Source organism: Myotis lucifugus, unplaced genomic scaffold (assembly GCF_000147115.1).
Source record: "Myotis lucifugus unplaced genomic scaffold, Myoluc2.0 scaffold_14, whole genome shotgun sequence".
NCBI lineage: Eukaryota > Metazoa > Chordata > Mammalia > Chiroptera > Vespertilionidae > Myotis > Myotis lucifugus.
This window is the reverse complement of record NW_005871062.1, coordinates 150,708-166,678: the sequence shown is the minus strand read 5'-3', so window position 1 is coordinate 166,678 and position 15,971 is coordinate 150,708.

Here is a 15,971-nt window from a genome sequence, read left to right as displayed (position 1 = left end):
GGGGACTCTTCTTTAAGATCAGCCTGCTAAAATGTAACCTAAGATGGCAGGTGGACCAATGGTCATAATGTTCACTCTGGAGTTTTTATGGCAGTGAAATACGGGAAACAATCCACATGCCCAGCAGTATTGGCTTTGATAAATAAAAGCTGGGGCAGACTATCATTGGCAATGAAAGACAGTGGGTAGTCTGCAGCCATTAAGAGCTATATTTACTGATATGGAAAGATTTCCATGACATATTGTTGAGTAAAAAGAACAGATTATGAGACAGTGTATGATCCCATTATCATAAAATCGCACACGCACACGCACTCGGAGCTGTCTGGAAATCTGTTCACCAAACTGTTAGCAGTAACTCTCTCCAGTTGGTGGAATTTAAGGGTAATTTTTACTTTGTTCTTTAAATTCCATATTCTGAATTTTAAAGTATTCTAAATTATTCATCATTTCCACTTTGAAATGAATAAATAAACAATCAAACAAAAAATAAAACCTTCCACTCTTCTGATCACAGCCCCAATGTCTCACGTCCCCTCATATCTTGTCAAGAAGTTCTGAGTGGGCCCCAACCAGGAGGAAGAGCGGGGCTGCAGAGCAGGCCTGGAGCAACTCCGGCCCGGATGTGGGTGTGGCTCTGCCCCGAGCTGTGGGACCTTCAAGAAGCCACTCAACCCTTCAAAGCTTCCATTTCTTCCCTGAGTGTCTGCTCGTGGGCTGGCTGAGGCGTAAATGACAGGTGAGTCAGGTGCCCACACCGTCATCGGGAGGGGATAGAGGGAGGCCCCTGCTTGCCCAGGGGGCTCTGTCGTCTCCAACTTCTGCAACTGCCTGTGCTCCTGAGCCACAGCTTCCTGTCAGGGTGCGGGGAGACCTGGGAGGAAGGGAGGGAAGTCTATGAGGCCAAGGTTATCCTGAGGAAAGTGGACAAAAACCCAAGCCCAGCTGGGTCAGCTACAGGAGCCCAACTGTTACCGAATGAAGGTTCCCTGCCCACTGCACACTAGAGTTGATACTATGGCTCAGGCTTTTGAGAAAAGAAAGGAGCTTTATTTGCAAGTCGACTGGCAAGGAGACAGGACACAAAACTGCCTGGCCAGCATGGCTCAGTGATTGAGTGTCAACCTATGAACCAGGAGGTCATGATTCGATGCGAGGGTTGCAGGCTAGGGGGTGTGCAAGAGGCAGCTGATCAATGATTCTCTCTCATCATTGATGTTTCTATCTCTCTCTCTCCTTTCCTCTCTGAAATAAGTAAAAATATATATCTTTTTTAAATCTGTCTTCCTGATCCAGGATTCGGGGCAAGGTTTTAAGGGGTAGCAGTGAAGGGTTCACAAGTGTTACTCACTAGTGGTGTATGCAAGGTTTAAACTTTGGCTGCAGATCTTAAGCAGAATAGGACCAGTTTGAGCTAGTCCACAGTTACACTAGCATCAGAGCCCAGCAGCCCAGGGGAGGGCTAGGGGAAGAGGGGGGGGGGGGGGCATAACAGAGCACTGAGCCAAGGATCAAAGCTCTGCTTCAGGCAAGGTGGGGACACAGAAAATCTCCTTCAGGCCCCCCCACCCACCACCCTCGTTTTCTGCACTGTCTTGGCTCCAGGGCACTCCCATCCCACCTAAACCCCCATCACTAGTTCACGATGCTGGAGCTGGAAGGGCCTCAGTGAATCAGCTTGTCCAATTGGTTGGCTCCGCCCCCTCATCTTTCAGGAAACCAAGGCCTACGGGGCAGGACTTTCTACTGATGGCGACTTAGCTCCCGGCTCAAATTAGCACAGTAAGCACACGACGTAATGTACAGTGACCAGCTCACGCCAGTGAGATCCCTTCCACCAGTGTCCCGACCCAGTTCTCCCCCTGGGAAATGTTAATTAGACCACAGCCTCTGCCTGAGGTCCTCGTTGCCAGCTGGCCCCCCGATGAACTGGTGCCAAAATTCCAGTTTAGAGCCGATCACTAGGATTCTCCTGGCTCCACTGGCACAGGTTAGGTTCGCTGGAAAGCACGCCCTGAGACAGAGATTTGTGTGCAGCTTTATCGGGACGTGAGCTCAGAAACCGCTGCGAGGAGATGAGGACTCCTGGGTGGGCAGAGAGGGAGCTGAACGCAGTGCTACAGCCAGGGAGGCTCCGGATGATCCCACGGGAACTCTGCTGTCCCTCCAGGGTTATCCTGTCTTGAGACACGAGGGCCTGGTACCCCTACCTCCACCCCCCAGCACATGCAGGTCAAGGGCAGGCTTACCTTGAGCAAGGTGGCTCTCTTCAGCGGAAGGCAAGGCCCAGAGAGAAACCCAGCTTGAGCCCATCAACTGCCAACACTCCCAGCAACGGGGGAGTGAGAGCCTCAGTCCTGATGGGGATCTGGGCAGGGACCACAGCGTCCCCCACAAAGAGAGGCAGCCACTTGCCCGAGATCACACAACTGGCACATGACAGCTCTGAATTCAATCCAATGACCAAGGCCCACATCTGGATCCCAATAATCATATGCATGTCTAGTGCTTTAAATACCACGTGCAGGCGCGCACGTACAGTGCGATTGAAACTTCGTGGCCCGTGCGCAGAAGTCGGTATTTTGTGGAAGAGCCGGTATTTTGTGGAAGAGCCACGCTCAAGGGGCCAAAGAGCCGCATGTGGCTCGCGAGCCGCGGTTTGCCGAGCCGCAGTTTGCCGACCACTGAACTTGTCCAAGGTCACTGAACTAATGAGCCAGGATTTGAGCCAGGCAGTTGAATCCTAGAGCCACTATGTGATAAGGCCACACTGACAAATTAGAACCTTGCCCAGGAGCTTGTAGATAACATGTATTTTTTTCACTGTTTTTTGGAGTAAGAAGAAAGCGTGGTGAGCCCTGGTCTCCGCAGGCTGCCCACTGGTCTGCGGAGGCCGAGCCTGCCTGGGTGTGCGCTGCCTGCAGACTCCCTGCTCTAAGCCCTCAGAGGCCCCACGCTCTGGGAGAGCAGTCTGGCTGGGGAAGTCCCATGCCTCACCCCTGTTCACTGGCCAAGTCCGCTTGGAGCAGCTGATGCTGGCATTGGCCCCATCCCGCCCCACCCCCACCCCCCGCAGAGCCCTGGCTGGGACTCTGGGAGCCTTAGTTTACAGGGCTGTAAACAAGGGGTCATCCTCATTATCACCATGGCATTGCTCCACCAGGTCTCTTTGAGGACTGCTGTGAAAATGATTACAATACATATTGCAAAACCCGGTGGTGCCGGATGGGTTCTGCAGTGTCACCAGCCCCAACAGAAGTTGACCTTTGACAGCCAGCTACCCTGCATTCCTCAGAAGTAGCATGTTTCCTCCCCGGGGTGGGACCCTCTCCACCTGGGACTGGCTGTCCCGGGAACCCAATCCTCATGCCCCAAAGCCTGGCAGCTGCACGGGGAGGGCTGACACGGAGGAACAGACCAGAGGTGCCTGGCCAGGCTGTCACTGGAGCCCTGTGTCCCACTTGATGAGGGGCCTCTATTTGGGAAGGTCTGCCTTTCCCACCAGGACTCTCGGGCAGACTGAGCCTGCCCTCCGCCCACTGCATGCCCAGGGCCAAGCTCCACCTGAAACACTGCTGGGACCCAATAAGGCATCGGTTCTCAACCTGTGGGTCGCGACCCCTTTGGCGGTTGAATGACCCTTTCACAGGGGTCGCCTACGACCATCCTGCATATCACCTATTTACGTTACGATTCGTAACAGTAGCAACATTACAGTGATGAAGTAGCAACGAAAATAATTTTATGGTTGGGTCACAACATGAGGAACTGTATTTAAAGGGCCAGAAGGTTGAGAACCACTGCAATAAGGTGTTTGCTGAATGGATGAATGAATGAATGAGAGAGAGATAAGATGTTAGCTTTGCATTCTGGAAGTTGGGCTGCTCCCAGGGGAGTTCTAAGAGTGCTGGGTGGCCAGGCCCTTCCTGGCATCTTTCAGACTGGAGCTAATTTTTAAAAAAGCTTCCTGTTGGCACCAGGCTGGCCAGTGTCTATCCCTGGTGCCAAGCCTGATCCCTTCCCCAGGGTATATGTGTTCATTTGCTGGGGCTGCCAGAACCAAGTACCACAACCTGGGGAGCTTAAACACCAGAAATTTATTGTCTCAGTTCTGGAGGCCAGAGGTCCAAAATCAAGGTGTCAGCAGAGTTGGCTCCTGGCTTGTAGGCGACGCCCATCTCTGCCTGTATCTTCAGATGGCATGCTCCAAGTAGGCACGTGTCTCTGCCCAAGGTTCCGTTTTCTGTAAGGACACCAGGCAGTTGGATGAAGGCCCACCCTAATGACTTAACCCCAACTAACTGCACCTGCCACAACCCTGTCTCCAGACGAGGTCACAGTCTGAGGTGCTGGGGGTTAGGGCTTCAGCCTATGAGTTTGGGGGACACAATCAGCCGTAACAGTTTGCTCTTGTTCTGTTGGTCAGGGTTGGGCACAGAATGCCTCACAGTTCCTCTGCCCCCCTCCCCGCCCCACCACCACCACCAATGCTGATGAAGTTTGGGTGAGAGACCAACCCTCAGAGAAGATCAGACCATCTGGACAGCAGCTCCTAGATGTGCTACAACCCCCCACTTACCTTCCCTCTGCAAAGAGCAAAGGAGCAAGTACAGACAGTTCTGACCTGCGTACAGACTGCCCCAGAGGAGCACTCTCTGGTTCCGTGGCTTTGGCACATCCGGGAGGGAGAGCAGCTGGCTGCCCAGTGCTGCCCTCTGCACCCCAGACTTGGTGCCCCTGGGCGTGCTCAGGCCCCAGCCCCAATTCCCTCACCCTCCCTTTCTCTCCTCCACCTCCTTCTCTCCCTCTCAGCTCCAGCCGTCCTAGAGCATCAGCTACTGGTTGTTGGAAACTATCATGAGCTGGAAAGGAAGCAAATGGGCAGTGGCGTTTCCCAGGATGCTGCCTTTTGTGCTATCAATTACCCACAGTCACTGTTACCTCATCTCTCTCTCCCAACACACCCACAGGGGCCTATTCGCATACCGCCCCCCCATTCTACTGAACAGGTAGGTGAGGCTGTGAGGACCAAGGGGCTGCTGGGATGGGAACACAGGCACAGCGGGGATGTGGACATGGTGGTGGCACGTCTGTCCCAGGCCACACTCAGAAGCTGCCACATGGCTGGCTGGGCTGCCTGCCCACAGCTTCCAGGACACGGGAACCAAAGTCCAGGAGCAATTGCCCTTATCTCCTGTGCTCCACATCTCCATAACCATCTCAGGGCCCGTCAGGTGGGCCTGACTGCTGAGGAGGCCTGGGTCAGCCTTTATCGAGCTTGGGCTCATAGCTGATAACAGAAGCGCTGGCCCTGCCGATGTTAGAGACGGCCTGGGGACTGAGCCTAACTCTGAGAGGCCAATGTTAGAGACGGCCTGGGAACTGAGCTCATCTCTGAGAGGAAGTCCTCAGCAAGGCTTTTTCAGCACGCTGGCTGCCCAGAGGCGCCCCTACCAGGGCATGAAGAACCTTCCTCCTCTTGCAGGGGCACCAAGAGCAGAGAGGGGTTTCTGCCTGCACATCTGCTCTGCCATCAGTCCCCCTGAGGGGGTCTCTGCCCCACGGCAGAGAGAGGATATGGTCAGGGAGGAGGGACATGCAGGCTGACAAGGGCCACCTGCCGCACCTACAGTGGCCAGCGGGATGGTTTCATTAACTTACTTCTTTCTGTAAGAGACACCAATCCCGGGGGAGTGCGTGTGCATGTACCCAGTGTGCATGATGAGGTGTGTACACGAGTGTAAGCGTGCACAGCTGTTTCCAGGCCTTTCCTCCTGCAAAAGGACAGAGGAGCTGGTTCCTGCTCAGCAGAGGATGACAGATGTCCTCACCCAAAGGTGGCTCAGGGCTCTAAACATTTTTGTTGTTGGTATTAATCCTCACCCAGAGACATTGTTTCCATTGATTTTTAGAGAAAGTGGAAAGGAGAAAGGGAAGGGGAGAGAGAGAGAAACATCCATATGAGAGAGACACCTCTATTGGTTGCCTCCCACACGCATGCCAATGGGAGCAGGGAGGGGGGAGGGAATGGAGCCTGCAACCCAGGTACGTGCCCTTGACCGGGAATTGAACCCACAACCCTTCGGTGTTCCAGCCGATGCTCTAACCTCTGCACACACCAGCCAGGGCAGGACTCCAAACTTCTGAAGGCTCTGTTCTTTTTCCCCATGTCCACTCCCATCAGAGGCCAAAGAGCTTTTTAAAGCCAGGCCTCTTTCCTCTTTCCAGCCTTGGGTTTCTTTTGAGACTGAGAAGGACCCCCAAGGGTGGGGTAGAGTTTGCATTGAGATGCTTCTGCTTTGCATAGTCTCCTCTTGGGCAACTTTATTTCTTTTTCTTTTGGTAAAATACACATAACATAAAAACTTACCATTTTAACCTTTATTTTGTATGTATTTTTATTGATTTCAGAGAGGAAGGGAGAGGGAGAGAGAGAGAGAGAGAAAAACATGAGAGAGAATCATTGATCTGCTGCCTCCTGCACATCCCACACCGGGAATCGAGCCCACAACCCAGGCATGTGCCCTGACCGGGAATTGAACTGTGACCTCCTGGTTCATAGGACACTCAACCACTGAGCCACGCCAGCTGGGACATTTTAACTATTTTTAAGGGGAATGTCCTGTGGCAATAAGTACATCACCACCATCCATCTCCAGAACTTCCCCAACTGAAAGTCCTTCTTCGTTAAACACTAACTCTCCCTTCCCCCCTGCCCCCAGCTGCTGGCAACCACCATTCTACTTTTAGAGCAGCGATTCTCAACCTGTGGGTTCCGACCCCTTTGGCGGTCGAACGACCCTTTCACAGGGGTCGCCTAAGACCATCCTGCATATCAGATATTTACATTACGATTCATAACAGTAGCAACATTACAGTTATGAAGTAGCAACGAAAATAATTTTATGGTTGGGTCACAACATGAGGAACTGTATTTAAAGGGCTAGAAGGTTGAGAACCACTGTTTTAGAGAATGGCGATTGATTTCAGAGAGGAAGGGAGAGGGAGAGATAGACACACCAATGATGAGAGAGAATCATTGATCGGCTGCCTCCTGCACAACCTGGGCATGTGCCCTGACCGGGAATCGAACTGTGACCTCCTGATTCATAGGTCGACACTCAATCACTGAGCAAAAGCAGCCGGGCACCATTCTACTTTCTGTCTCTATGATTTTTGACTATTCTAGGTACCTCATATAGTTGGGGTCATATAGTATTTGTCTTACTGTGACTGGGTTATTTCACTTGGCATAATGTCTTTAAGATTCATACATAATTGCAGCATATTACAGAATTACTTTACATTGTAAGGCCGAATACAGTGGGGCCTTGACTTACGAGTTTAATTCGTTCCGAGACCGAGCTCGTTAAGGAGCTCGTTAACTCAAATTACTCTATCAACTCAATGCAAAAAATCAGCGGAGAGACAGCTGGTATCTCAAAAAACTCGTTAGTCGGGACACTAGTAAGTCAAGGCCCCACTGTACTATTCCATGGTATATATACACCACATTTTGCCTAACCATTCAGTCGTCTGGACACTTGGGTTGCTTCCACATTGTAGCTATGATGGATAAAGCTGCTATAACATGGGAGTACAAATATCTCTGAGATACTGCTTTCAGTTCCTTTGTCTATATACCCAGAAAGGAATTGCTGGATCATATGGTAATTCTGTTTAATTACTTGAAGAATCTCCGTACTGTTTTCCACCATTTTACATTCTCACCAGCAGTGAACAAGACTTCCAATCTCTCCACATCCTCACTAACACTTTCTTTTTCTTTTTAGTAATAGCCATCCTAAGGGGTGTGAAGTGGCATCTCATTGCGATGTTGATTGGCAATTCCCTAAGAAGTAGTGCTGTCAAGCATCTTTTTATGTGCTTCCTGGCCATTTGTATATCTTCTTTGGAGAAGTCCTTAGGCAACTTCACATTTTTTATAAAAATACTCCCTTCTTGATACTGTGAAAGTTGTCACTTGAGATGGTCTCTTTCTGAGATTTCTTGTGGCCCATTTCAGGGCTGAACCTGCTCCCAACTCAGACATTCCTGTGGGAACAGATGTGGGTGGAGAGGGAGCCGCAAAGAGAATCTCGCCCACCTTGAAACCCGGCCTGAGATCTTAGCTCGCAGGATTTCAACCCTCTTGCGTGAGACATCAGAAGCTCGAGTTGAGCCGCAGCCAGTTTCCGGATGGCTCCAGTACGTGCGGCTCCCACGAGTTAGCGAGATGCCAGTTTTGAGGGAGTTTTGCCTGAGCTGGGCGAGCAGCTGACCTAGTGCCCGGCGCCAGGAATGGGCAGTGCCGCCTCCAGAGCTGTCTTCAGGCCCCTAGCTGATTGCCATTTTCCAGGAGGATCTTCTGTCCACAGGCCACATGACAGCTGGAGTCATTGAGCACACACATGGGCCTTTCTGCTGATAGGAGAGATTGCAATCAGGCTTGCAGCCGAAGGTTCAGAGCTTATCATCCTACTCGGGTCAGAGTTTATCAGCACCATCAGCCCACAAGGCCCTTCTCCCGGTTCTTTTCTTTATCGGCCCCCTTTATCTCTGGGCCCAATTCCTGTCCCCACCTTCTGCACCTCACCCCAACCATAAAAATATTTTCATTGCTACTTCATAACTATAATTTTGCTACTTTTATGAATAGTAATGTAAATATCTGATATGCAGGATGTATTTTCATTGTTACAAATTGAACATAATTAAAGCATAGTGATTAATCACAAAAACAATATGTAATTATATATGTGTTTTCTGATGGTCTTAGGTGACCCCTGTGAAAGGGTCATTCGACCCCTAAAGGGGTCGCGACCCACAGGTTGAGGACGGCTGAATTAAAACATATTCTCAGGTGAGGATTTTTTTAAAAAGTGCTCTCAGAATTCATGAGACTGTCTCTGTTCTGCTTGTTTAGTTGTTTTGATTTTTAGACTCTACATATAAGTGAAGTCAAACGGCATTTATCTTTCTCTGTCTGATTTATTTCACTCACACAATACCCTCTAGGGCCATCCATGTTTTTGCAGATGGCAAGATTTCATCCTTTCTTATGGCTGAATCATATCCCATTGTGTACCGGGTATATGCAGCACTTCTTCTTTATCCATTCATCTACTGATGGACACTTAGGTTGTTTCCATATCTTGGCTAATGTAAGTAATGCAGTGAATATATGAATGCATTTGTCTTTTCGATTTAGTGTTTTGCATTTCTTCACATAAATACCCAGAAGTGGAATTTCTGGGTCCTTCGTTGTCTCTTGTTATAGCCTTTGTTTTCATGTCTAATATGCCTGGTATAAGTATTGCTACCCCAGCATTTTTTGTTTATTTCCACTTTCATGAAATACCTTTTCCCATCCCTTTACCTTCAGTCGGTGTGTGCCTTTCGATCTGAAGTGAGTCTCTTGTAGCAGCCAGAGAGGCACAGGCAGATGGCCCAAAGGAGCCTCCCACCCCCACCCCACTCGCCAGCTATAAATATGGAGGGAGCTTTGCTTAGCTTTAGGTCAGACAGGGTGGGCGCTGCCTGAGGACCTGCCCTGAGCCCAGGGAGCTATGGGCCTGGAGCCCCACCCGGCCTTCAGGTGAGCCACTCCTTCCTACCTCTCAGAGCCACCAGTCAGCTCTGTTAATGATCTGAGATCTGCCTGTTTCTCAACCTCTTTCACAATGATGGGGGCCCAAGGCCAGCACCCTCCTGAGGGAGTGAGGGAACGGGAGAGGTCAGGGTCACCTGGCACAGTGTGTCCTTTGAGTTTCTTGGGAAATGGCTTCCTGGGCTCAGCAGGAAAATTGTACTCCTGTAAAGTAAGAGACCTCTGCTTCTACAAAGCAAATTCCTGTGATCACCAGTCTACTCTTCTCTGTGGCTCTGTCCTTAACTCTGGTGCTGTCTTTCGAGCTCTCTCTGCCCAGCTTGTATGGGCCTTGACTCGGTGTCTCCGGCAGCAAGTGCAGCTGACTAGCGGGTGTACCCCAGCAGGCTCGGGCCCTCCGTGCTGTAGCACAGCCCCGGCTGCAGCTGCTGAGTCCCTGGAAACGGTCAGAGACAAAGCTAAAGGTAACCAGCACAGGCAGGCGGCACTGAGAAATTTAGGGAGAGTCATGTGAAACTGCCAATAATATGCTGGTTTTGACCTACACACACACACATAAAAAAGCACCCTTATATGTTTCAAACACAAAAGCTGCCTTTGAGACCAAAATACATAGTCACAGAAGCAAATCCGTGGTGCCACCCAGTGGCCAGAGCAAGTAAGCAGAGCTTGTTTCATAATAACAGCCCCAATTTCCAACCGGTGTGTCCCAAGAATTTTTAAAACACGCAATACCCGACTATTTAGTCAGTGTCACTGATCTCTTTTCCCTTAGGTTGTCAAATTAAAAATGACAACAGCCAAAACAATAGCTGTCTGGTGTGAATGAATCAAAATTATACTTTTTTTTTGTCAGATCAGAAAAAAATATTATGTATTTTTTGGTGTGCCACAGAATTTTAGCAAATTAGTTTATGTGCGCCATGAGGTGAAAACAATTGAAACGCTGACATTTTGGTATCTTTCATCTGACCATCCATATAAAATGTTCCCATTCACACATTACCCAAAATCGCAGTTAATGATTATAACAACAACAAAAAAGTCTGTCCTTATGGCTAGTGGCACTTTGAGTCTTTTATATCAGGATATTGCAGTATGGCCAGAGGATTTTATGGGGCTGGAGGCAACTGGGATAGTCTCCCAATTGACCACAGCTAAATAAATAAAGCATAAGAAACTGAAAATAAAGGTAGAAAGTCACTGCATTGAGCATCTGCCCCCTGGTGGTCAGTGTGTGTCATAGTGACCAGTCATATCCACTCAATCTGCTGTTAGGGTCAATTTGCACATTACCCTTTTATTATATAGGCGTGCCTGGCCAGCCTGGGTGAGGGGCTGATGGCTGTTTGCAGGCTGGCCACAGCCGCTTCAGGGTAGGGGTTCCTCCTGGGGTGCCTGGCCAGCCTGGGCGAGGGGTTGATGGCTGTTTGCAGGCTGGCCACAGCACCTTTCAGTGTGGGGATCCCCACTGGGGTGCCTGGCCTGCCTGGGTAAGGGGCTGATGGTGGTTTGCAGGCTGGCCAAGCCCCCCAGCAGGGACTCTCACCCCATGAGGGTGTGGCCAGCCTGGGTGAGGGCTGATGGCTGTTTGCAGGCTGGCCAAGCTCCCCAGCGGGGACCCTCACCCCATGAGGGTATGGCCATCCTGGGTAAGGGGCTGATGGCTGTTTGCAGGCTGGCCACAGCCCCCAGCCACCCAAGCTCCCAGTGGAGGCTGGCTGGAAGCAGGTATCTGGGATTCATTTGTCTTCTATAATTGAAACTTTATTGCCATGAGCAGAGGCCACAGCTGGCTCAGGGCAGGCGGATAGCTTGGCTTCCTCCATCGCCCAGGCAACCAAGCTTCCTGCTTGCTCCAGCTCCGTGGCTGCCAGCCACCATCTTGGTTGGGTTAATTTGCATATCGTCGCTCTGATTGGCTGGTGGGTGTGGCTTGGGGTGTAGCAGAGGTGCAGTCAATTTGCATGTTTCTCTTTTATTAGATTAGATAGATAGATAGATTTTTTTTTTTTAAGACTTAATTGCAAAGGGGCAGAATGGAAACAGTCTACATCTTGAACTGGATAGTGTTTAGCCTGGTGTTTTCACTTGTCAAGTCATAAAACTGTACATAGTACTTTAAATTTCTGCTCTTGCTGCATGTAAATATCTCAATAAAGTAGTATTTTTAAAAAATATTTTTTATTGATTTCAGAGAGGAAGGGAGAGGGAGGGAGAGAGATAGAAACATTAATGATGAGAGTGAATCATTGATCGACTGCCTCCTGCACGCTCCCTACTAGGGATGGAGCCCCCAACCGGGCATGTGTCCTGACCAGGAATCTAACTGACCCCCTGGTTCCATGCTCAACCACTGAGCCACACAGGTCTGGCTAAAGTAGTGTGTTTTTGTGGTGTGTGTGTGTGTGTGTGTGTGTTTGTGTTTTAATGTGAGGGCTGCTGTGAAGCATAAAGGAGAACATAGGGGAAGGGGTTCTGCTCAAGACCCTTCAAAAAAAACATTGATTTTGGAAGGAGGGATGTTCTACTCCGCGCCAAGTCAGCCTCAGCAAGAGGCGTAGTGAAACATTTCCCCGCCAGAGGGCAGTGTCGTAGTCCGCCGGCCACTACCTTCTGTCCGTCAGCCAGCGGGCGGGGGTAGGACCCACATGGACGCGGGGCGGCCACGAGCCCACATTTGCAGAGGGAAGCCGTGCCCGCCCAGAGGGAAGCCGTGCCCGCGGCAGGACGGCTTCCAGCACCAAGCGCGCGGCGGCCGGCGGCTGCGGGTGTAACAGAACCCGCGCTCTGGCTCCGCTCCTGGAACCAGGCCGGCGCCTCCGTCCTCCCCGACCTCCTTCCACTCAGAGAAGCAGGTCATCTGAGCTTCCGCAAACCCCCACCCACACAGAACTAAATATTTTTCTTTTGAATGACAACAGAAGCGTGGCCTAGATTAATGGCTTAATTGTCCCTCGTGCTAAAAGGCGACTCACCAGCCCTGGCTCGCCAAGGAGGGGGCTGCCAGGGGAATGGGCTGGAATGCGGAGAAGGGAGGGAGCAGTCACTGCCCCAGGGACGCGGCCCCACGGCCCCGGGACCCCCATCATCTCCCTCACCCGTGGCCACCGCCCGCAACCGGACCCCGGGCGACGCCTTTGGGCAGCCCCGCCCGCCCGCTGGCTCCCGTGTCCCCAGCCTCTCCTCCGCCCCGCCCGGCGCACTGCAGAGCTTGCGAACTTCCCTGGACCCTGCAGAGAGGAGGCCGCGGAGACGCCTCCCGACTCTGGCCCTCTGGTCCCGGCGGCTCCCGGCCCACCACCCGCAGGGCAGGCTCTCGCCCCGGTGCAGACGCCGCCAGCGCCGCAGGTGCCGCCCAGAGGCAGCGCGAGGGTGAGTCGGCCCGAGCAGCTCGGGAGGAGTTAAAGGAGGTCAAGGGGGGCGCGGGGTGGGGGGGGGGTAAGGCAGGGGGGAAGGTAATTGTTCCTATTCCTGCCTTCGCTAGCTGCCAAGAGACCAGCAGATGCGAGAGCCAGGGAGGCAGGCAGGGGAGCTATGGGCTCCCACACATTCTCACAGGCAACTTTCCCCAAACCGGGCCGCGGGCGCAGCACTGACCAGGTTGAAGGAGACTGGGGACCTGCTGCGACTTTTCTGGGGAAGGGAGGCTGTAGGCAAACTCCACTTTAGGGACCCGGACGAAGGCCTAGACTTGAATCCTCTCCTGCTGTGGGCGGGCCTTCGTGGTCGCTTTCGGAACTTTACTTTCCCCATCTATAAAATGGGAGTATAATGCTACCTCCCAGGGTCCCTGTTAGGATGAATCCGAAAGACGCTGCAAAGAGCTGAGCAGGAAGCCTGTGAAAGCAGATGGGTTCACATTGTTTTAGCGGAGAAGACTCTCCACTCGGGCCTTGCGGGTTACACTTAGGCCAGGCCTGCCCTCCTGTTGGCAGCGAAAGGGGCACCGGAATGTTCCCGGCCATTGGACCTGGGTTCAGCAACCTTGGTATTTGAGTTCTGGCTAAAAAGATTCAGAGCCAAGGCTCAAACTATAAAAGAACATTTATTTGGGAAGTCACAGGTAGAAGAAGTGAGCTGTAGAAGAAATGGGCCCAGGAAATAAGTGACAGAGGCGAAAGAAGGGGCCTTGGAGCTTAGGAGAAAGAGTCGGGGAAAAGGAGCCTGGAGAAGGATGCTCCGCAGAGAGAGCCGTGCTGGGTCCTCAGCTTGAGGGTATTTAGCTGGGGGTCTCAGGGTGGATCCCAATAGAATATCATCAGCTGTCCAAGTGTGTCCTTTGGGGTCCTGGTCTCTACTGACTGGGCAGGGGTTCATGCCGCAATGCAGCTGGTCCTGATGTCAGCCATGGCCTTGCTTGTCTGGTTTTGCTGCTGTTCTGGGCCTGGAACTGAAACACTACTGAGGCCTAGATGTTATCCCTAGATCAGCGGTTCTCAACCTGTGGGTCGCGACCCCTTTAGGGATCGAACGACCCTTTCACGGGGGTCGCCTAAGACCATCGGAAAACACATATATAATTACATATTGTTTTTGTGATTAATCACTATGCTTTAATTATGTTCAATTTGTAACAATGAAATTGGGGGTCACCACAACATGAGGAACTGTATTAAAGGGTCACGGCACTAGGAAGGTTGAGAACCACTGCCCTAGATGTTAATGTTTAAGGGAGTGATCATGCAAGGGCCTGCCTGGGAGTCCCATGAAGTCACTCTCCCACCCCATGTTCCTCCTCCCAGGGGGTCTACCCCACACTAGCGACATGCCAGGGGAGGAAAGGTTACCTTGGGGCCAGGTCCTTATTTTTCCAGTTTTGCCCATTGCTAGGCATCCAGGGCCCTTGCGACCTTCTGTACCTAGCCCATGGTCGTCGCTCTGCTCATGTCTGTCTACCTGCCTACCACACTCCTAAGGATGAGAGAATGGCCTCCTTGCCCAGGAGTCTCATGGGGGCACAGACAAAGGTAAAACCTCTGTCACCAAGGATGCTCCAGGCAAACATGCGGGCCAGCACTGACCTTGCTTTGATTAGTGGCTGCTTGGGCCTTTGCATGGGATGCACAATATGGCAAGGACTATTGCAGCTGTCCTTAAGTAGGGTGTCCCTCACTGTCATTCTTCACCACAGACATCTTTGCCTCAGGGAACCACTGTCAAAACTATTAACAAAGCCCTGGCCCCTGTGGCTCAGGTGGTTGAGCGTCATCCCATGCACCCAGAGGTCACCAGTTTGATCCCTAGTCAGGGCACATGCCTGGATTGTGGGCTCCATCCCCAATATCGGTGGTGGGCCATGCAGGAGGCCACCAATAGATATTTCTCTCTCTCTCCCTCCCCCTTCCTGTCTCTCTCTCTAAAGTCAGTGAAAACATACTTAAAAAACAAACAAACAACTATTAACACTGCAAAACTCCCCCCTACAGAGCAGAGTTCCCATTTTGCAGATGGTAACCGAGGTCACGGATGGTTAAGTGATGTAGGCCAGTTCGTAGAGAGAACTTACTCTCTTCCACCCTTCCCTGTGTGTTAATGCTCTGTTGCAATCTCTGTTAATCAGAGGATAAGCAGGGGTCCGTTTGCACTGCCAGAAAAAGGGGGTGGCCACGGTCAGAGCTTCCAATGCTGTTGTGCAAGGACCCCCACCCCCTTCTCCCACACTCCCGCCCCCTGCAGTCTTTAAAACCTGCTCCAGCCCCGCTGGCTGCTGTGGCTCAGTGGTTGAGCAATGGCCTATGAACCAGCAGGTCACCTTTTATTCCCCCTGGGGCACATCCCCAGATTGCAGACTCATCCCCAGTAAGGGGCGTGCAGGAGGCAGCCTATTAATTATTCTCATCATTGATGTTTCTCTCTCCCTCTCCCTCCCTCTCTCTGAAATTAATAAAAATATGTTTTAGCTATAGCTGGTTTTGCTGAGTGGATAGAGCATCGGCCTGCGGGTCCCAGGTTCAATTCTGATCAAGGGCGCATGCGGGGGTTGCAGGCTTGATCCCCAGTAGGGGGCGTGCGGGAGGCAGCCCATCAATGATTCGCTCTCAGCATTGATGTTTCTATCTCTCTCTCCCTCTCCCTTCATCTCTGAAATCAATAAAACTATATAAAAATAAAATAAAAATATATATATTTTTTAAAAACCTGCCCTAGCCGGTTTGGCTCAGTGGATAGAACCTCGGCCTGCAGACCAAAGGGTCCCGGGTTTGATTGCAGGCCCTGGTCGGGGCTCCTGCAGGAGGCAACCAATTGATGTGTTTCTCTCACATCGATATTTCTCTGTCTTTCCTTCTCTTTCCCACTCTTTCTAAAGATCAATGGAAAATATCCTCCGGTGAGATTAACAAAAATAAAATAAATAAAA